Source organism: Phacochoerus africanus, chromosome 4 (genome assembly GCF_016906955.1).
Source record: "Phacochoerus africanus isolate WHEZ1 chromosome 4, ROS_Pafr_v1, whole genome shotgun sequence".
NCBI classification, from domain to species: domain Eukaryota; kingdom Metazoa; phylum Chordata; class Mammalia; order Artiodactyla; family Suidae; genus Phacochoerus; species Phacochoerus africanus.
The window spans coordinates 107,579,535-107,601,851 of NC_062547.1; the positions used below are offsets into that span (position 1 = coordinate 107,579,535).

General features: G+C 37.1%; 1 long non-coding RNA gene across 1 annotated transcript in view; it reads left to right on the forward strand.

Moving 5' to 3' along the window:
- The window catches only part of LOC125124346 (uncharacterized), an 86,496-nt gene that overhangs the window by 11,802 nt on the left and 52,377 nt on the right, over positions 1-22,317 (forward strand). The window lies entirely within an intron of this gene.

Genomic DNA, 22,317 nt, shown 5'->3' on the forward strand with positions numbered 1-22,317 from the left:
ATTCCTCTCTTCTGATGATTCTAGAGGTTCTCTAGTGCATTCAATTCTATATCTAACTCTTAGGCTAACAGTTTATGTAATATTGGGCAGCCATGTTACTCATTCTAATATTGGGCTAGTTACTCATTTTCTTTGTCCTTTAATAAGCATTCATTGCTTTATATATTAAACTGGACTGAACAAGATTCTTAGAAGGAGTAATTTTTAAAAACTGGTCCTCTATATATTAATCATTTTTTTCTCTCTACTTATCATTTATCTTTTCATTCACCCATTAATTTATTCATGAATCAAACTGATTGCCCATGATTTATCTTAGAGTCCTTGCCGCGAAGTCCTTGCTTTGTCAGTCTATCATCTCTGTTATGTGATTTAGAGCAAGTTACCTTTCTAACTTCATCTCATACCACTTTCCCACTCACTGGGTTCCATCTTAGCTGGCAAAGTCCAATCTCAGGGACTTTGCATTTGCTTTCTAATGCTGAAAAAGTTCTTTGACAGATCAGTATTTGGCTTTCATTCTGATTTTATTCAGGTCTTTAGTCATACATTTTCTTCATGAGAACTTCCTCAAACCCTTCCTAATAATATGTCCCTTCTCCATGACACTCCTATGCTAAGTCCCTACTTTCTTTTTCTAGGTAACATAAATACTTTCATTTTTACTTATATATTTTACTTACTTTGTCTCTTATCTTTTTCCTCAACTGGAATGTGAACTCTCCTAGGGCAGAGATGTCCACTAGTTCAGTGCTGCATCTCCAGTTTCAAAAATGGACCTTGCACACAGAAATCCTCATTAAAATTTATTTGGATTCATGGAAATGTTAGGAAGATAAAAAGACATTTGAAAGTAATGTGCTTGCAACTGAACCTGATACAGATCATGGACTAAATAGATGGTACATATAGTCTGGTTTTTTTTTTGGTTTTTTTTTTTTTGTCTTTTCTAGGGCCGCACCAGAGGCATATGGAGGTTCCCAGGCTAGGGGTTGGATCAGCGCTGTAGTTGCCGGCCTACGCCAAAGACACAGCAATGTAGAATCTGAGCTGCGTCTGTGACCTGCACCACAGCTCACAGGCAACGCTGGATCCTTAACCCACTGAGCGAGGCCAGGGATCATACCCAAAACCTCATGGTTCCTAGTCGGATTCGTTAATCACTGAGTCATTACGGGAACTCCAGTCTGGTATTATTTCACATAACCTCATGCAGAGAACACTTACACAACCACCATGAAACTCAAGTACTTATCACACTCTTAGAGGATATTATTATTAGTTATTTAGTTGCTATTAGAGAAACTGTTAGTCATAGACTATATATAAATATATAAACACAAATATCCACATATACTAGATATGACATGATTGTAATTTTTACATGACCATATATATATTTTTTGTTTGTTTGCTTTTTCTAAGACTTTTTTTTTATTACTCAAATGAATTTATCACATCTGTATATGTATAATGATCATAACAATCCAACTTCACAGGATTTCCATCCCATAACCCAAGCACATCCCCCCAACCCCCAAACTCTCCTCTGGAGACCATAAGTTTCCAATGTCTGTGAGTCAGCATCTGTTCTGCAAAGAAATTACATGACCATATATTGAGTAACTTGACATAATTATGAGTTTATGACTTACTATATAATCCTTGCCAGTTCTTTTCCTCACATGTAAAAGTCCTGTGCCTGTTGAAAGGAAGATTTACAAGGTGACAAAGTGGCCACTTGTCCCCAGGCTGGGTCAGTCTTCTCTGCAGCTCCCCCCTATGCAGCAGTGTACAAGCCCTATTGCTTCCTAAGCACAAAACTGGCACTAAATCTATTCCATTTTCCCCAGGTTAGACTACTATGATGACATCTGTAAATGAATGAACATATGATCTGTGCACAAGGAAAAGGAGATAAATGTGACACCATGTCCTTATTATTCTGCACATGCTATTACCTGATGTCAATAAATCTTGTTGGTTGTATGTACATAATTTTGGTGGGACCAGCCCTCTGAGCAACATATTTTCTAATTAAAGGCACCTATACAAGGAGGTAACAGTTTTCTGTCCTGCTTGGAAAACAAAATAGTTTAAAATATAACATATGTTCTCCATTAATTGCTGCGTGAGCAAGATCTCTGCTCTGGGTATTCAAATAGGCCGGTTTCCAAATTAAATAGGACTGAAAAGCAAACTCATGTTGAGAATTACTACCTCTTAGATAAGGAAATTTACACTGTGACTTTATTCTGCTACTCTATATTAAAACATATTCTGAAGTAACTATTTCAACACTCAGTATCATTATGTACAAGAAAATGAACATTATTTTTAGAAGTGCTATCAAATCAATTTATCAATTCCCCTTCTCAAGTTCCCCAGAGATATAAGACATATTTAATTAACATCTATGTTTTGTAAATTATGACACAGAAGAATGGGAAAAATACTGAAAAAAGAGGAAAGTCAGAGGTAAAAAGGTGGACTGGAGCAGACAAGAGATGAGATTTGTAGTATCCCTTTTTGTGTATCCAGCCATTCTCTGCAGCAGTGAAAGCTCCCATCTTCAGTTACTATTCTTTTCTAGAATATGACAGAATAAGTTAATAAAGCTATGAAAATCTGATTTAAAGTGGCCCAAAACATTGAATTTTAACCAAGCTGTACATGTTTTCCTGAAATTTATAGTTATTTTTTACATTTTAAACCATTCATAATTTGCAGAAATACAGCATTTACAACCAAAAACTCAGCAAAGTTTTTGGGAGAAATAGATCCTAATGAGCTATCACATCAAAGTCAGTTTTATAACATTTTAGATTTAAATTGGCTTTAGAAATAGATATGTCAGCTATTTTGGGGAGTGTGAAAAAGTATATGCTAAGGTTTCATTGAACGATATAAACTTTTTCCAAACATATTGAAAATTTTCTGATATATAAAATGCTTCTGAATTTAAGTTTATCAAAATATACATGTTTAAGCTTTATTAATTTTAAGTACATTGATTTATCAACATTTTTTCCAGAGGCTGTATTATTTAATTTTCTTACTATATTCATCAAAATATATTTCATTTGGCTTTGTTTTAATTATATTAGCTTTTTAAATATTTCATATGTCCACTTTCAAAATGATGAATAGAAGAAAATAATATTTTCTGTTTTTTTTTTTTTTCAAATTAAACAACTTAAAACTCACTCCTAGGACTATATCTCTAATCCAACGTAGCTAAATGATGTGTTATTCTCCATCCTGTGCATTTATTTCATGTCATCTACCCACTTTCCATGTGTTAGACACCTAATTTGATTCCAGTTTGCCAGCTAAGCTGATATTAAAATAGAGTTAGTGAGGCAGCTAGGGCACATCATTTTTCTTTCTTTTTTTTTTCTTTTTTTTTTTATGGCCACACCCACGGCATCTAAAGTTCCCAGGCCAGGGATTGAATCTGAGCCACAGGTGTGACCTAAGCTGCAGCTATGGTAATACAGGATCTTTTTTTTTTAAATTTTTTATTATTCAAATGAATTTATCACATCTGTAGTTGTATAATGATCATAACAATCCAATTTCACAGGATTTCCATCACATAACCCAAGCACATCCCCCCACCCCCAAAACTGTCTCCTCCAGAGACCATAAGTTTTTCAATGTCTGCGAGTCAGCATCTGTTCTGCAAAGAAGTTAAGGCTGTCCTTTTTTCAGATTCCACATGTCAGTGAAAGCATTTGATGTTGGTGTCTCATTGTATAAAGGACTTCACTTAGCATGATAATTTCTAGGTCCATCCATGTTGCTAAAAATGCTGGTATTTCATTCTTTTTAATGGCTGAGTAATATTCCATTGTGTATATGTACCACACCTTCTTGATCCACTCCTCTGTCGATGGACATTTAGGTTGTTTCCATGTCTTGGCTATTGCAGCTAGTGCTGCAATGAACATCAGAGTACATGTGTCTTTGCAAGTCATGGTTTTCTCTGGGTAGATGCCCAGGAGGGGGATTGCTGGATCAAATGGTAGTTCTATGTTTAGTTTTCTGAGGACTCTCCATACTGCTTTCCACAGTGGTTGCACCAATTTACACTCCCAGCAACAGTGTACTAGGGTTCCTTTTTCTCCACACCCTCTCCAGCACTTATTGTTTGTAGACTTTTGGATGATGGCCATTCTGGCTGGTATAAGGTAGTTCATCATGGTAGTTTTGATTTGCATCTCTCTAATAATGAGTGATGTTGAACATCTTTTCATGTGTACTTTGGCCATCTCTATGTCTTCTTTGGAGAACTGTCTGTTTAGATCTTCTGCTCATTTTTTGATAGACTTGTTTGTTTTTTTGGTATGGAGCAGTAGGAGGTGTTTATAAATTTTGGAGATTAATCCCTTGTGTGTTGCTTCATTTGCAAATATTTTCCCCCATTTTTTGGGTTGTCTTTTCGTTTTGTTTAGGGTTTCCTTTGCTGTGTAGAAGCTTTTAAGTTTAATTATGTCCCCTTTGTTTATTTTTATTTTTATTGTCATTACTCTAAGAGGTGAATCTGAGAAGATGTTGCTGTGGTTTATGTCAGAGAGTGTTTGGCCTGTTTTCCTCTAAGAATTTTTAAGTATCTGGTCTTATATTTAGTCTTTAATCCATTTTGAGTTTATTTTTCTGTATGGTGTTAGAAGTGTTTTAAATTCATTCTTTTGCATGTGCTGTCCAGTTTTTCCCAACACCACTTATTGGAGGGACCGTCTTTTCTCCATTGTATATTCTTGCCTCCTTTGTCATAGATTAGTTGACTGTAGGTGCATGGGTTTAATTCTGGGCTTTCCATCCTGTTTCACTGATCTATATTTCTGTCTTTGTGCCAGTACCATATAGTTTTGATGATTCTTGCTTTATAGTATAGTCTGAAGTCCGGGAGCCTGATTCCTCCAGCTCCATTTTTCTTTTTCAGGATGTCTTTGGCTCTTCTAGGTCTTTTGTGCTTCCAAACAAACTTTAAAATATTTTGTTCGAGTTCTGTGAAAATGTCCTTGGTGATTTGATAGGGATTGCATTGAATCTGTAGATTGCCTTGGATAGTATAGTCATTTTGATAATATTAACTCTTCCAATCCATGAGCAGGGTATATCTTTCCATCTATTTGTGTCATTGTTGATTTCTTTCATCAGTGGCTTGTAGTTTTCAGAGTACAGGTCTTTTGTTTCTTTAGGCAGGTTTACTCCTAGGTATTTTATTCTTTTGGATGCAATGGTAAATGGGATTGCTTCCCTAATTTCCTCTTCTGCTCTTTCATTGTTAGTATATAGAAATGCCATCGATTTCTGTGTATTAATTTTGTATCCTGCGACTTTGCCAAATTCGCGGTGAGCTCTAACAGTTTTCTGGTAGAGTGTTTAGGATTCTCTAGGCATAGTATCATGTCATCTGCAAATAGGGATAGTTTTACTTCTTCCTTTCCAATAAAGATTCCACAAAAAAAGAAAATTATAGGCCACTTTCACTGATGAACATCAATGCAAAAATCCTCAACAAAATACTAGCAAACCGCATCCAACAATACATTAAAAGGATTGTACATCATGATCAAGTGGGATTTATCCCAGGGATGCAAGGGTTCTTCAATATCCTCAAATCCATCAGTGTGATACACCACATTAACAAACTGAAAAATAAAAACCATATGATCCTCTCAATAGATGCGGAAAAAGCCTTTGACAAAATCCAACACCCATTTCTGATAAAAACCCTTCAGAAAGTGGGCGTAACGGGAACTTACCTCAACATGATAAAGGCCATATAGGACAAACCCACAGCGAACATCATTCTCAATGGTGAAAAGCTGAAAGAATTCCCACTGAGATCAGGAACAAGACAAGGATGTCCACTCTCGCCACTACTCTTCAACATAGTTCTGTAAGTCCTAGCCACAGCAATCAGAGAAGTAAAAGAAATACAGGATCCTTTAACCCACTATGTTAGACTGCAAGTAGAACCTGTCAACCAGAGCTGCTACAGTTGGCTTCTTAAAACCCCCTGTGCCACAGCTGGAACTTCATGGAGCACAGCATTTAAGGAAGCACTTACACTCAGGTTGAGTGCTCTAGACTGTGGTCATGTTTTATATAACCTTGAAATTGAGCCCCTCCTTAATATCTGCACCTGAGCTGCCTCATTTACCCCACCTTAGTTCTCAACCAAGTCTTCCTGGGAAAACAAACACAATATTTCTAAAGAACAACTTTTCACATGTCCCTTTATAATTTATTTAAGGATAGGTTTGGGTTATATATCCAGTAAAACAACTGATTTATCATAGGGTATATGTATATATGGACTGAGTCACTAGTACTAGATTACTTTCCAAATGTCCAAAACAATCTATATACTACATTAGATGGGCATGAAGGTTCCTGTTACATTGTTAGTGTTATTTAATGCTCTAATGTTATCTAATCTAATGGCTCTAAAGTGATACCTTATTCCCGTTTTAATTTACCTATTTATGATCACTAATGCTTCTATGACTTCCCTTTATGCATGCTTGATAGCTTTTTAGTTTTCAGTTTTTGAAAATACTGTCTCATATCCTTCACAGTTAATTGTACCAGAATTGCTCCTTACAAAAGAATTTATCATATGCCAGGTATTGATTCTTAGTTGATTTTAAATATCATAAATACATTACCTCAATCCATTATCTGTTTATTAACTTGAAACATAGTGACTTTGATTAAAAAGAAAATTTTTTTTTTTTTTGTCTTTTTGCCATTTCTTGGGCCGCTCCTGTGGCATATGGAGGTTCCCAGGCTAGGGGCTGAATCGGAGCTGTAGCCACCGGCCTACACCAGAGCCACAGCAACGCGGGATCCGAGCCGCGTCTGCAACCTACACCACAGCTCACGGCAACGCCGGATCGTTAACCCACTGAGCAAGGTCAGGGACCGAACCCGCAACCTCATGGTTCCTAGTCGGATTTGTTAACCACTGCGCCACGACAGGAGCGCCAAGAAAATTTTCTTGATGTTATCAGCTTTATAAATTTTCTTTCTTTGGGTTTATATTTTCACATTTTTGTTTAAGTTCTACTACCCTAGATATTCCTCTAGATTTTCTTCTATTAACCTTATATTTTTACCATAGGTCTTTAATCTATTTGGAGGCCACCATCATATGTAGTGTTTGCTAATGGGAATGAATTGATTCTGATCATTGCTATTCCATTTTCTCCCAATAACAGAATTATATACCAAAGCTTCTATGAGACCTCCCACTAGAGTAGGACTATATATTTCTAGCCCCACTGACTTTGGTGTTGTTCATGTGACCAGCTCTGAATAAAGCAGTATGGACCACTGTGAAATGGCATAATGTCAAGCAGAGACTTGGAAAGGCATTAGATATTTCCACTGCCCCCTCTTGCCTTCCTGCTGTCTCCCATGAAAAGGGCAGCCCCTCAATGACTACAACTCATTTCACCTCATTATTGGAATGAGAGACCCATGGAACAGCCCTGAATCCAAGCCTGACCGACCTGAGTCAAGCCGAGGTTATCAAGGTTATCAAGTCCGCAGGCACATTTTGCTACACCACAATGAAATATGACTATAGGATACATAAATTCTTTTTTTGTTTTCCTTCATATAGACATCCATTTTTCTGTCAGGATGATGTGAAGAAGTATAATAAATTTAAAAAGTTGAAAAAAGATCTAAATAGGCATTTATATTAAATGATATAAAACTATTCATGTTAAAGAACACTTTCCCAGGTGTTCAAAGTAATCAAAAGCATCTTAAAAGGAAGTGGAGTTTACACTCACTGCTAAAGCACACTGTTACAATTTTTCTAACCGGAGGGTACTTTGAATACGTCAGAAGTAGCCATTGTTCTCAACAAAGTGTACAACTGAGGTGTTAAGATCATAACTCTGTAATGTGTACTTTGGAAGCTCATCTACAGAACTGAAGTTAAACTTGCTGACAATTTAAGCTGATTTGTTAAACTGACAATCTCTGTACTTATAAGACCTTTCTGTGTGTAGTCATTTTTCCTGAATCTTCTCCCCAAACTCCCAGCAATATAGGTGGTCAAACCATGATTAATGACCAAAGTTTTGACACTCAGAAGTACTTTATTCACTAATAAAATTCTTGAGTCATTTAATGTACTCAGTGATTTTAGTGATTTTGGCTCCCCTACTTAATAGTCTAAAAACATCAAGACAAGGACTATAGTTGTCTACTGAGGGAAGTGATAAAAATATATAATATATAAATATAACTCCACAATTTTTTCTTTCTTCTCTTTCTTATATTTCTTACTTTTTTTCCACTCTTCTCCCTTATAACCTAAAATTCTTTCTATTTTCTTACATATTTAGGTAATATATTTCTGAAAATTAGAATAAAGGCATTACTGCTTGTATAAGAGGTCATAAAAATAAAAAGACAAAGTATACATAAGTTCCTATGAACGTACTCTCATGATAACTAATGGCAAGAAAACTCACACTTTGATTCCAAAATAAGGGCTACTTTCTTCACTGCCAACAGCTGGACAATCATGAGAATGTTGGCAAAGTTTTAAAATGTAATGCGGGATTTCCCATCGTGGCACAGCAGAAACGAATCCGACTAGGAACCATGAGGTTGCGGGTTTGATCCCTGGGCTGGCTCAGTGGGTTAAGGATCTGGCATTGCAGTGAGCTGTGGTCTAAGTCACAGACACGGCTCGGATCCCATGCTGCCATGGCTGTGGTATAGACTGGCAGTTGTAGCTCCGATATGACCCTTAGCCTGGGAACTTCCATTTGCCACAGATGTGACCCTAAAAAGCAAAATAAATAAATAAATAAATTCAAATAAAATAAAATGTAATGCATTCCCAGAAAAAGATTAGCTAACTGCTCACCATTATGTGACCCAAGCACATTTAACCCCACTTGAATATTTGCTCTCAGACAAGGACTTCAGGAAACCCCCTTCCCTGGCAGAGGGTGGCCACATCCAGGATTAGAAAGGTTAAGGTCTTCACAGGTTCATTAGCTCCAACCACCCAGTGAAGACAGGAATACATGCAAAAGTTCTAGCAATCATTATTAGCATAATAGTTTTAAAGTGTAACATGAGGGCTTCATTAAGATGAAACTTTGGAAAGTGAGAAGACAGGAATGAACAAAGAGAAAAAAGAATGAGCAGAGGCTTAAAAAGCAAAAAGTTAACAGATTCACTAATTCACTATGTTGAAAAACAGAGAGACCCTTGCCATCTCTGGAAATATAGAAACTTGAAGGAGACATTTCACTCTCCCATTTTTCTTTCTTCTTTTTGCTTTGTTTGTTCTTTTCTCTGGCATTGGTCTTATTCACAATTATGTAGAAATAATAGTGAAGGAGTTCCCACTGTGTCTCAGTGATAATGACCCAGCTAGCATCCATGAAGACTCAGGTTCAATCCTGGCCTTGTTCAGTGGATCAAGGATCCAGCATTGCTGTGAGCTGTAGTGTAGCTCACAGATGTGGCTTGGATCCAGTGTTGCTGTGGCTGTGGCCTAGGCTGGCAGCTGTAGTTCTGAACTGACCCCTAGCCTGGGAACTTCCATATGCCACAGGTGAGGCCCTAAAAAACAAACAAACAAAAATTCTCTGCCTTTTAAAAAACTTAAAAGGATCAACTCAGTCATCAAATTTAGGTAACTTGCCAGATTAGTATTTGTGAGGTTCAAAAAATAGTGATAAATAAAATAAACAAATGAAAAAATTCAAGTCTCTCCCGAATCTCTGCTTCCTCCCTCATCCTCTACACCCTGACATCCTTTCTTTCAAAATTTCTCTCTTTGTCACCCCCATAAAAGGAATTGAAGACATATCAGTCAATGACTTTCCGTCAGTGTGAGGGACAATACTACCAAATAAAGCCTTTAATCAGAACCTCAGAAGAATGCTGGGCCTTGGCAGGCATATGCCAAACTGCTGTACCCTGAGTCCTGACACACCTATATATCTCACTATTTTTAGTAACAACATCCAAAGTAATTTCAGCAGTTGATAAAACCAAATGACTTCTTACAGCATTACCATTAGAGCATTTTATGCTACAATAAAAGAGGCACTAATTACCACAGGAAGTCAAGACAGCTTTATATTTTTCTCTCTAAATGACACAAAACATCGTAAGCACTATAGTTAGCATCGTTTTGTCATGAGTTCTTTTTAGATTTAAATATAGACCATTTCCAAGCTCATTTTGCAAAGTGCATGTTGGAAGAATCATGAATGACATATTTACACTATAAGCACTTCTTAAAAATAGACATAGGGAGTTTATTTTCGTCCCTAAACAAAAATGTTCACTTACGCTAAACAATCACCAGAGAGTTTCATATCCAAGCCTCCAATTACTACTTGATTCCTTATGAGCAACAACGAAGTTTTCTGGCAATGGAAAGGATTTAAACATGGTTAACTTCCAATGGCAATGCTAAAGAAGCTGTCTTCCTAGTGCAGGCACTAAACCTGGATAGAAAAGGAGTTTTATTAGATGACTACAATTTTATTGCCTTGAGATCATGGTGCTTCTGGGATAGAATAAGATCAAGTTTAAATGTTTAAAGTGTCCTTTTCTATCCTGTAGTTTAAAAAAACTGTAATATCCTTCACACAAGAATACTTTTAATGAGAGATCAAAAAGAAAACAAATGAGCGCCATGTGCATTACATAAGCATTAACTACAGCACTGGCTAAAGAGCAAGCTATGTTAAACACCAGCTGAAACAATTATACTAGGAGTACAGTCTGTTGTTTCTTCCAGTGTTTAATCCTGTTCCAGACAATTTAAAATCATTTTTCTATTCCAAAGCCAACCTACAATGTGTCAAGTTATTATATATTGTCACACAGCTATGTTACCAGTGAGTGTTCAATGAATACTAGTACAACCATAATGATGATTGTACGTTGCATTTGTATAGTTCAACAAATGCAACACAATGGCAAACGAAAATATATTCTCATGTATTTCTAACATATGAGTTTAGAGTCATTAAGTAGCTACTTGATCAAATAATGAATAATCATTGACACAAAGACTGACACAATTTCCTCAAAGTTCAGAAATGAGAAAAATATTAAAAAGGAAAATAAAAGAACCTTGGCACTAAAATTTTAACTATTAGTTATAATGGTATTATAAAGTATAGTCTTTATCAAAGTATGCTACATACTATAGAAGTCTTGGAAAGAAATGAAGGGGTATAAAAAAACTCCTCCATTATTTGTCTCATTAGAAAGACTCTGGAGTTCCCATTGTGGCTCAGGAGAAACAAACCCAACTAGTATCCATGAGGATGCAGGTTTAACCCCTGGCCTTGCTCAGTGGGTTAAGGACCCAGCATTGCTGCGAGCTGTGGTATAGGTCAAAGATTCTACTCAGATCCCATCTTGCTGTGGCTCTGGCTCTGGCTGTGGCGTAGGCAGGCAGCTGTAGCTCTGATTGACCCCTAGCCTGAATACTTCCATATGCCACACCTGTTTCCCTAAAAAGCAAAAGGAAGGAAGGGAAGGAAGGGAAGTAGGAAGGGAAGGAAGGGAAGGGAGGAAGGAAAGAAGGAAAATAGGAAAGAAGGAAAGTAGGAAAGAAAGAAAGAAAGAAAGAAAGAAAGAAAGAAAGAAAGAAAGAAAGAAAGAAAGAAAGAAAGAAAGAAAGAAAGAAAGAAAGGAAATTAACATGTGATTTCAAAATGTATATCTCAGATCTTTCCTTTAGTATCCCTTTAAAAAGTAAGATAGTGAAAAATAAGGAATACCATGCATTCATTAAATGACAGGTATGTGCTAGGCACTGTGCTCTTTGGAACTCAAATATGAAATACATTCTCCTCACCTTTAAGGAGAGTGTTTTGAGAGCAAGCAGAAAAATATATACACAATTCCAATTCAACTTATTATTAGGCAAGTTGTATGTGAGAAATGTAGAACATAGATACTTCTGTCTTAAAGCTTCTACTTGTCCTATTTTATAACAGCTTATTTATATTGCTTTTGAAGAAGTGAAAATTGCAACAAAGGATATAACTTTCCTATGAATTATTTTTCTCTCTGCAAACAAGCCATTAGTTTTAAATAAGGGGAAAAACCAAGAGGAGAATGTCTGTAATCTAGTCTGCAAAATTATATTGCCAATCTCTAGTTCTATTTGGCCTGAAATTAAGTAAAAATAGAAGAATTAGCAAAGATTATACATTAAGTTTTGTAGGTTGTGCACTCTACAAAACTACCTGGCAATGGAGTTCCCGTCGTGGCTCAGTAGTTAACGAATCCGACTAGGAACCATGAGGTTGCGGGTTCGATCCCTGGCCTTGCTCAGTGGGTTAAGGATCCGGCATTGCCGTGAGCTGTGGTGTAGGTTGCAGACACGGCTCAGATCCCACGTTGCTGTGGCTCTGCCGTAGGCCGGTGGCTACAGCTCCGATTCAACCCCTAGCCTGGGAACCTCCATATGCCACAGGAGCGGCCCAAGAAATGGCAAAAAGAAAAAAAAAAAAACTACCTGGCAAAATGGTTAAATCCAGGAGTCCCTACTGTGGTGCAGCCAGTTAAGGATCCAGCATTGCTGCAGCTGTGGGAGAGGTCACAGCTATGGCTCAGATTCAATCCCTGGCCCAGAGAAATTCCATATACCACAAAAGCATCCAAAAAAAGAAAAATAATAAAGATCCAACTTACATTCCATGTGTAGAACCAGGCTCTTTGTCATTGAGCCTTATCCATGAATTATGTCAAATTCAGGTAAAGATTCCTTATGGACTAGTGACAACTCTGAATTTTAGGGCCCCTGTTGCTGGGCATGCAATCGAAAGTCTGCTCCTGTTAAAGATCTCCCTCAGTGTTCCTTTCAGCAATACATATTCTAAAGTTGGGTCATTAAACAGAGAACAGCATGGCCGCATATGCTGCAGGTGCAACCCTAAAAAGGAAAAAAAAAAAAAAATGATACTGGGAAAACTGAACTCTTACAGCATACACAAAAGCATCTCAAAATGGATTAAAGACTTTACATATCAATGTCTACTTAGATTTAATATCACACTACTTCATGCAAACTGTAAAAACTTTAAACAGTATAATTCTATTCATACTCTCGGTCTTTATATTGTTTTTGTCCTATATTTCACATTTAACTGTCATGAACCCCACAATACAATCATCATTTAATTTTCTTAAATTAAAAGATCTCCCAAATTAGGACAAGATTCTAAAGAATTCATCCACACTCCATGTTGAGGTCAGAATCCCCTTGGAGGATATATCTGTCCATTTCACAAGTCTCTCTTTGAGAGAATGTAAAAAGGCCCAGATCCTGTAAGGCCTATACAAGAAATCATCTTTCTTAATAAATGTAACATGTGATATTTAAATGTTAATTACTAAAAACAAATGCTCCCTTACATCAAAGTAACCCCAATTATTTCCTCTTGGTCTTACTTTAACCTTGGGAAATTTCATACTTTAATATAATCTCCAAATTAGTTGTCAACTAAAAAAAATACACAGTGTGAGAGCTGTGAGTTAACTTTCAATTGGGGCATTGTGAGCACAATAGCCTGGGAAACAGCATCTCAAATAGCTCTGAAGGAATGTGTGGTCAAGCACACATTTTGGCAGAGGCTTGCTGCTAGTCATGAGGAGTAGGTGTCACTGTTAAGGATTTTGGTGCATTTCTAGACATGAGAAGATTAAAAAATCAGGCTCATAAAATCTCCTGAAAATATCTAACTATCTGAAGGCCTGTTCTGCCAGTTTTTTCCCAGAGCACAGAGCAACCCATTCCTGATCTCCACCCTGAACTCCTTTCAGGGTACGTTGAAGGTCAGTGGCTGCAGGGGCAAGGGAATTAAACCATCTAGAGATAGTTGGCACAGTGAATCCTAGAATTCCCTTCCCCATATTTTCAGGCTCCAACCCAGCTTTTTCCCAAAACACCATATCCTGATTCCCTTGGTATGATCAGACATACTGAGAGATTTAAAAAATTAAGTGCAGATAAAAGAATTATTAAACAAGCAATGGCTTGTTTTAAAATTGCCTTCTGCCAGAATATAAAGGCCCTGTTTGATCATGGGCAGTTTTGAGAAAGTCAAATACTGGTCTCCACAACTGGCAGGTCTTCAGCACCAACTTGTCTGGATTTTTAATTTTCTTCCTCTTCCCAAGGGATGACTATTTCCTATTCGACCATCGAGGAGTCCTCCTTGTGAGTATTGAAAATAAAAATACTCTGAAGCATCTGTACTCAAGAAGACTAAGAGAGACAGACCTGCATTCTGAACCCAACCTAGGCTTCCCCTGATTTCTACTTTCTAGAATTAGAAATGCTCTCAATTCCTCCCCTTCCCCCACTGCCATCTGCCCCTTGAGCTAAGTGTTGCAGTGATGGATCTTCTTAACCTTCTGAATAGACTTACCACAGGGATTTAAGCTTCCCAATCTAACAGGAATTGCTTTCATCTCACAGAAACTGCTTTCATCTCACAGAAATTGCTTTCATCTCTGTCAAGGGTATTCCGGAAGAACATGAATCACTGAGTTTAAGAGTCTAGCTCTGAATAGAACTAATTAGAGAAGACCTAAACTCTCCATAGATCAAAAAGTTAGGAAATAACCTTAAGAATGTTTCTCACAGATAGCTAGAAAACACCTTTAGAACAATCTCAAATCGCCTGACGTTATTGGCCAACGCTCTAAGCTCCCTCTAGAGGCATTCACTAATCCTTTCTAGCCCCTTCCTCAGGTTGCAGTTGAAACCTCTCTCCGATCTCATGCTTCCCTGAGAAGCTGATTAGTTTTATCAATGATTTTCCCAGAACTCTAGCTTAAGAGCTGTGGAGCAGACCACACTTGTCATCTCAATTTTTTGTTGTTGTTAGTTAATTTGGTTGTTCGTTTTTGTTTTTGTTTTTTTGGCAATATCATCAGCTTGACCAAAACTAACATTTTCACACGGGAAAAGAGGAAATCCAAAGCTATTGCAGTGCAACAAAACATCCCTGAAAGTGAAGCAGGAGATAGGTAGGCCCCAGGCTGAGCAGCTGTAACCTGTTCCCTGTGGACAGATAACTTCAAGATAAAAGCTGCATCTTGCTTGGATAAAAGATAGAGACCACCTATTTCTCATTCTTGAGGCCAAGGAGACCTCAGGAACCACACACTCGCAGAAAGACTCCTCAGGGGTCAGAGAAAGGGCCACCAGACCACAGTACATCCTGTCAACTTCCCAGAGACCCTTGTGCTAAAATCCATCCTGAGGCCAGGTCCCTAAGTCAGGCTAGAGCCAGATGAAGCAACATGATTGGCCAGAGGCAGCATGGAAAGACCGAATCCATACAGGTGATTTAAAGGATCTCCAAAGCATGTGTTGTCTCTCTTCCTCACCTGTTCTTTCTGTCTCTGTCTTTTTTCTCTCCTTCTCCACCCCTTCGCCCAGCCTGTCTGTGTCTGTGCTTCCTCCGCACCATTTCTCTCTCTTCTCTTTTTAAATAAACACTTAATTTGCCTTTGCTACCATCAGTCTTTTTGCCAAATTCTTTTTCCAAAGGGACAAAGTTCTGAGGACGCACATTAAATGATTAGGGTTCAGCACTCTCCCTTGACAGCCACCCAAGAACAAAAGTTCTAAAGGAATTTTAAATTATAAGAGAACTTTAAAAATTCTAATCTAGGTATGTCCACTAGAGTCATATTTGCAGAGCCTACATAAGAAGAAAAAGTCTATTAAATATAGTCACACATTGAAATCACAAAGGTAAGGATTGCGCCCAGTAAATCTGAAAATAGAGCACAAAGAATCAGCAAGAGCTATCTGCAGACATGTTAGCCTTAGATTTCAGACCTCTTTCAATAGAATACAGGACCCATATTAATCTACAGGGACAGAAAATAAGATAGTTTGTGATGATCATTAAGAACAATCATAGTTAAGTATTAGAAGACAAGTAATTTCAGACAGTAAAATTGTCTTAAAATGAGGAATGTTACCTAGGTGGGGATTCAGTTTTAGGCAACTTAACTCTAATACTGAGAATAAGGGATGTTGACTGAAAAAGCAAAATGTGCAACCACATAATAAAGACATCAGTAAAAGTAAAATAAAAAATGATTTGAAAAAATTTGAGCAGAGCTCAGTTATTACTATTTGAATAAATACTCATGCAATCACAAATTGTAAGGAGTATATTGAGAGTAGTAAATGTAGGATAAGAAAAAAACAAAGAAATAAAAAAAATACTCCTAAGGAAATTATGAAAAAGGGGTACATTTTCCTTGAATGTTTATATTCCAAAGAGATGTTTCTCAGCTTCTTAAGAAGGACATTTGGGGCCCATTAAGCTGAAAAGAGGCTTATTTTGCTTTTGAAAAGATGTATATACATTTCAAAGATACAGAGAAAGAACTTACAGTTTTTAAAGTAAATTCTCCAGGAGAAAAAGCAGGAGGAAAAAGGTCTCTCCCTTTGTTATTCAACAAAAAGAACTAAGCCTCTTATTTTTAATTTGTATTTCCATTACACTGCCAAGTCTTATTGGAGGTTTTGGGCGCCACACACAAAGAACAGGAAATCACTGCCCTCAAGGAATTTACATGGCATCCTAATAGTAGTTTAATCTGATCACTATGGCATTTTTTGAGATCATAACATATTAAAATGTTAGCAGAAACTGGCAAACAAGACTTTAGTGGATATAAAAAGCATCCAACATCTATTTCAGCTTCTTTTAGTGGCTTTCCTAAACTACAGAATCTGGAAGGCTAAAAACAAATTGTCCACACTCCCTTTCAGCTACAATGAGAAGGCAGGAATGAAGCAGACATAGATCATCTTTCTCTGCTTGGTTACTGCTGCTCACAACTGACATCAGGGAGGCAATAAAGTTGTTTGCAAGGGCATATAGTTGTCCATTTGTTGACATTATAAGTTTCAAGAGGCAGATACAGTGGAAGAAGCAGGGTAGGAAGTTGTATTTTTCTATCCTAGATTGAGACTAGGACGGTGTGTTCTTGGATCTAACAAGTTCCATGGCAACCTGAGTCTCCACCTTATCAGAGGCAGTAATGCACCTTGGACACTAGTTCAGTGATCTTTTGCCAACAAACAAACCAACCACCTTCCTGGTAATTCCTGGTATTCCACAGCCACTCCTCCAGGTTCTTCAATAATCCTGTAAGACTTTAATTCCCCCTACATTGACTCCATTTCTATTTAAAAGATCTAGAGCAGTTCCTGTTTCCTACAACTTAGTCTCTAGGGTTTTGTTTTTTTTTAAATTATTTTTTTCCACGGTACAGCATGGGGACCAAGTTAAACATACATGTATACATAGTTTTTCCTCCCATTGTTGTGTTGCATATAAGTATCTAGACATAGTTCTCAATGCTACACAGCAGGATCTCATTGTAAATCCATTCCAAGAGCAATAGTTTACATCCTTAACCCCAAACTCCCAATCCCTCGATCCCTCCCTCCTCTTCCCCCACTCCGCCAGGGCAGCCACAAGTCTATTTTGACTTCAAGTCTATGATTTTCTTTTCTGTGGAAACATTCATTTGTGCTATATATTAAAGTCAATTGCTTTATTTTGTTTCAATTGGTCTTTTATATACTGAGGACATTAATACTGAGACTTAACAATTACATGGAGAAAAGGCACATCTGTCCAACCGATGGTATTAATATGTTAATCCAGAATGAAACAGCCAAGACCATCAATGTCCTTAAGTAAACTGCATTTATCCTCATACATTTTGTTATTTTAATATATGCAATATATTTTAGGCTCTTTAAAGCCAATGGCTATCTTCTCTCTACAATGTTTTGCATATGCAAACATGAGATCAGAGAGAAAAGATATAGAAAATAAAAATTTAGAAGTTTTTTTTTTCTTTTTAAAAGTCATTATTTTTGAATGAGGCAAAGATTAAAGAAATACAAATAGGTCAAGAAAAAAAGTAAATTATGCTGTCCTCTTATTTATTCCATTATTCACAAAATACAAAACTTAACTTTTGCATCACAGGACTATTTTGTTACCTAATAAATTTATGAGTGTAGCTCACAACCTGATTTAAACAAATCAAAAAAATTTAAGTTCAATATGCAGTTTAACAAAATTAATTTTAACAATAAAGAATAGAAGGAAACTATAGATTTTGAAAACCTGCTTCTTCACTCACATTCATATTCACTTTGTGGAATATTGATGTTTATGGAATAGAGTTTTACTGTAGATTAATGTATTTAATTTACAAAGTTGTTTTTTTGTTTGTTTGGTTTTTTAATAAAGGCCAGTAATGAACATTAGGAATGGCTGACACAGAGTTCCCATAATGACTCAGTGGAAACGAATCTGCCTAGTATCCATGAGGATGCAAGTTTGATTCCTGGCCTCGCTCAGTGGGTTAAGGATCTGGCATTGTCGTGAGCTGTGGTGTAGGTCACAGATACGGCTCGGATCTGGCATTGCTGTGGCTCTGGTGTAGGGCGGCAGCTGTAGCTCTGATTCAACCCCAAGCCTGGGAACCTCCATAGGCTAGTGAGGCCCTAAAAAGACAAAAGACTAAAAAAAAACAAACAAAAAAAAAGTCTGATACAATTTCCACTTCTGCACACTTAGACTATGGGGAGTGCTGGCAAACATGTAACAATCCCTGACTTGTCAATATAGAATGTTGGAAATTATGGGTCAAAGATATACTACTAAAATTCAGGTATACTGCTGATATAATATTTATGATCTTTCTTAGGAACCAAGACATCATTTTATCATATTGATTTCACTAGAAAATTTAGACATTTCCTTCTTTCCTATGAGCAAATGAGCCCTTCTTCATGCCTCATGTCTGTCCTAGTAAGTGAGCCTGGAACAAGGATTTCTGTAATTCCTTCCCTAGGAGAGCTACACAAATAGGACATTTTGAACTGGAGATTGGCACCTGTCATCTGCCTCTACACAGATTAAATCATAAGCCACTGCAGCTGCCAACCCTTGATACACCCTGAAAAGAGCTCAAGGTGGAGATCAGGAGTGAGGCACTCTGTGCTCTGGGAAAACTAGGAGAATAGATCTTTGGATAGTTAGATGTTTTCAGAGAGATTTTATGAGCCAAATTTTTGCATCTTCTTATATCTAGAAAAGTACTAAAATCCTTCATGGTTACATCTGCTCCTTGTGACTTGCAGTAGCCTTCAGAAGACTAGCAGCAAACTTCTGTTAAAATGTATCCATGTTTGCATAGTCTCAACTTTTTAAGTTGTGCATATTTTTAAAGTTGACAACATCTACCAATAAAATTGTTCCTTAAGCTGCTCAGTGGAAAACCCCAAAATTGTAGAAAGGTTTTCAGAGTGAGCATTTCACCATAAACAGAAAATAAAGTCAGAGAGACAGCAGACTCAAACCGCTACTTAAGAGTCAAAAGATAGAGACAGGCACCATGGCTTAAGGCTGTCACTGGTATCGCAGTCAATGTCCAGTATCAAACACGGCTGTGTTAATAAGCAGGAAATCAGAAAATCAAATTTAGAAAACTCAAGATACTCAGAACATGTAGGATTTCAATACCAGCCACTCAATTTTTATGGTCTTTTTGAATACTTGTTTAGTTATTCAGTCCTTCAACAACTGTTTATTAATGAGGTACCAGATAAAATGTACCACAGAGGGTGGGGAGTATAAAAAAGTGGAGGTAGGAGTTCCCGTCGTGGCGCAGTGGTTAACGAATCCGACTAGGAACCATGAGGTTACGGGTTCGGTCCCTGCCCTTGCTCAGTGGGTTAACGATCCGGCGTTGCCGTGAGCTGTGGTGTAGGTTGCAGACGCGGCTCGGATCCCGCGTTGCTGTGGCTCTGGCGTAGGCCGGTGGCTACAGCTCTGATTCAACCCCTAGCCTGGGAGCCTCCATATGCCGCGGGAGCGGCCCAAGAAATAGCAACAACAACAACAACAACAACAACAGACAAAAGACAAAAGACAAAAAAAAAGTGGAGGTAAATCAAGGAGAGGACACCTAGAATGAAGTGTGTGTCAAGATGGGCAGATTGGGATGAAAAGTTGCAAAAAGGGCACAGTATGTGCAAATCATGAGGAAAATCTTGTCAGAATGTGCATGTCCTCCTCCTGACCACCCCAGATTATGCTATCTTCTGGCAGCAGGAATTGCATATGCACATTTGAAATAGTTTCTGACAACCATCCGTGCTTCATTCCTTTCAGAAGCACTGGTCTAACATTAAAAATGATAGCAGAAAGTGAAAAAGCCATGAGAGATTTCACGAGAATGAGAAACCCATCACCTCTAGATGAGAGCATCAGGGGAAGCTTTATGAGGGGGTAATATCCCATCTGGACATTGAAGGATAAAAATGGTTTAGACAGGCAGTAGAAAAGGCAGGCCTATCACCCACTGCCCTTGGCTAACATGAAAAATTAAGGTAGAATCAGTAATATAAAGACTTCAGTGTATATACCCAACCAGTTTCCCAAGGCCCAGTTTTCACAGACTAGCCAAACAACTGCAAGCTGAAGTGTGCCAATCCACAAGCAGGAGGGCACAACAAACATGTTTAATGGTGGGTGATTGGATGGAGGATGGCATAGGATCATAGCAACTGACCAGTGACATGAAAGGCCACCAAAAGAGGTAAGCAATTTTGATATTCATCTCACAAAGAAAAATAAGATAATGTTTCAAACACCAAGACTTACCAAAAGGATATAAACGTGGTACCCAGTGAATCAAGGAGTTGGAGCTGCATCTGTTCTGAAAAAATAGGGATCTCTTATTTTTTCTTTATAGTTAGACTGGTCTACTTACCACATTCAAATGTAAATTGCATTTTTCTTCTAACAAAAAATAAGGTAGTTATTGTACAAGACATATGCTGGTAATGAAAGATTGGGTTCCCAAGAATGCAAAAAAAAAAAAAAATCACATACAAACTTCTATTTTCAGTTTTTAATAGTACAATTCTGATTAATATATCACTTTATTATTTTTTACAAAAAAATGAAGATTTACAAGTAACATTTGTTGAATACATTCTATGACATTTTTAAAGTATGCTATTTTTTCCTAAAACTTCATTATGTCCATGCAATGCTCTTAAGGCTTCTTTTAATTATTATCAAAAACTCCAGGAATTAATCTCTAATGCTATTCCTGAGTAGAAGAATTAATATTTATTTCTGCTAAAGAAATCATAAACCACCAACATATAGTAAGTATGCCATCTTACTGAGGTAAGAAAAAAAAGCTCCTTAAATTTAATTTGATTTAAACACATCCATCTTACTAATATCAGATTTTTCAAAGGATTTCATGGGTGTGTGATGCCTTAAATGGAATGATTTTCAGCTCCTATACTGCTCTCATATCAAGGGAGAAAAGTCTCCCTTTTATTTGAGAGAGTACAGCCAGCCCAGAAGCAGCAGGGACATGGGATGAAGAAAGGAAGGAAGGAAAGTGGGTAGCTCCCGCCCACAGGAGGCTCAGGGAACAGTAGTAAGAGGCATAAGCAGGAACACAAAGAACTCAAAGCTCTCAATTTTACAGTAATGAATTCCAAAAGGAAAATGACAGTGTTCTAAGCTTAGTAATAAGACCTAGATATACCTCTTATATACCAAACTTTGGAATACTCTGACCAAAGCAACCATAGTAATATCTTAAAATCCAATGTTACATCAGCTAGTTTCTTCCACTAATCTCATTACTAAGGTTATGTAATTATTCCATAATAATAAAGCCCTAATTTATTTCCATTGGCTTAGCGCATTGTTGGAAGCATTTTACATTTCTATTAAATAACTTACTTTCCATTAAATTATGGATTTAAAAAGAAAAGATTCTCAGTGGTTTGCTTTGGTTCATTTTTTTTGTTAATGTTGAAGTTACCCTAAAAAGCCATATTAATTTTACTTTACTAAAAACCTACAATATATCATATTTTGAAAAACTGTAATCTCATCCTTGTGTACATCAACTAGATTAAAATTAAGTAAATCAATTACATTGATAGTTTTAATGTACCATTTTCCTATCTAGGGTCAGTGCTCCTACTCATTAAACCTGTGTGGTAATAACTAGTACATATTATAGTAGAAATAAAGGTACTGCTTGGTATTTGCTTTAGGAGCTAAAAATTCTAAAAGTTTAATTTTTTTAATGTGTTTAATAATGTCTTCATCTATAATACTGACTTCCAGTTAGGGGTCCATACTATAAGTAATCATATACTGATTTTGTGTTGTTTCCCCCAGTGAAAGTATG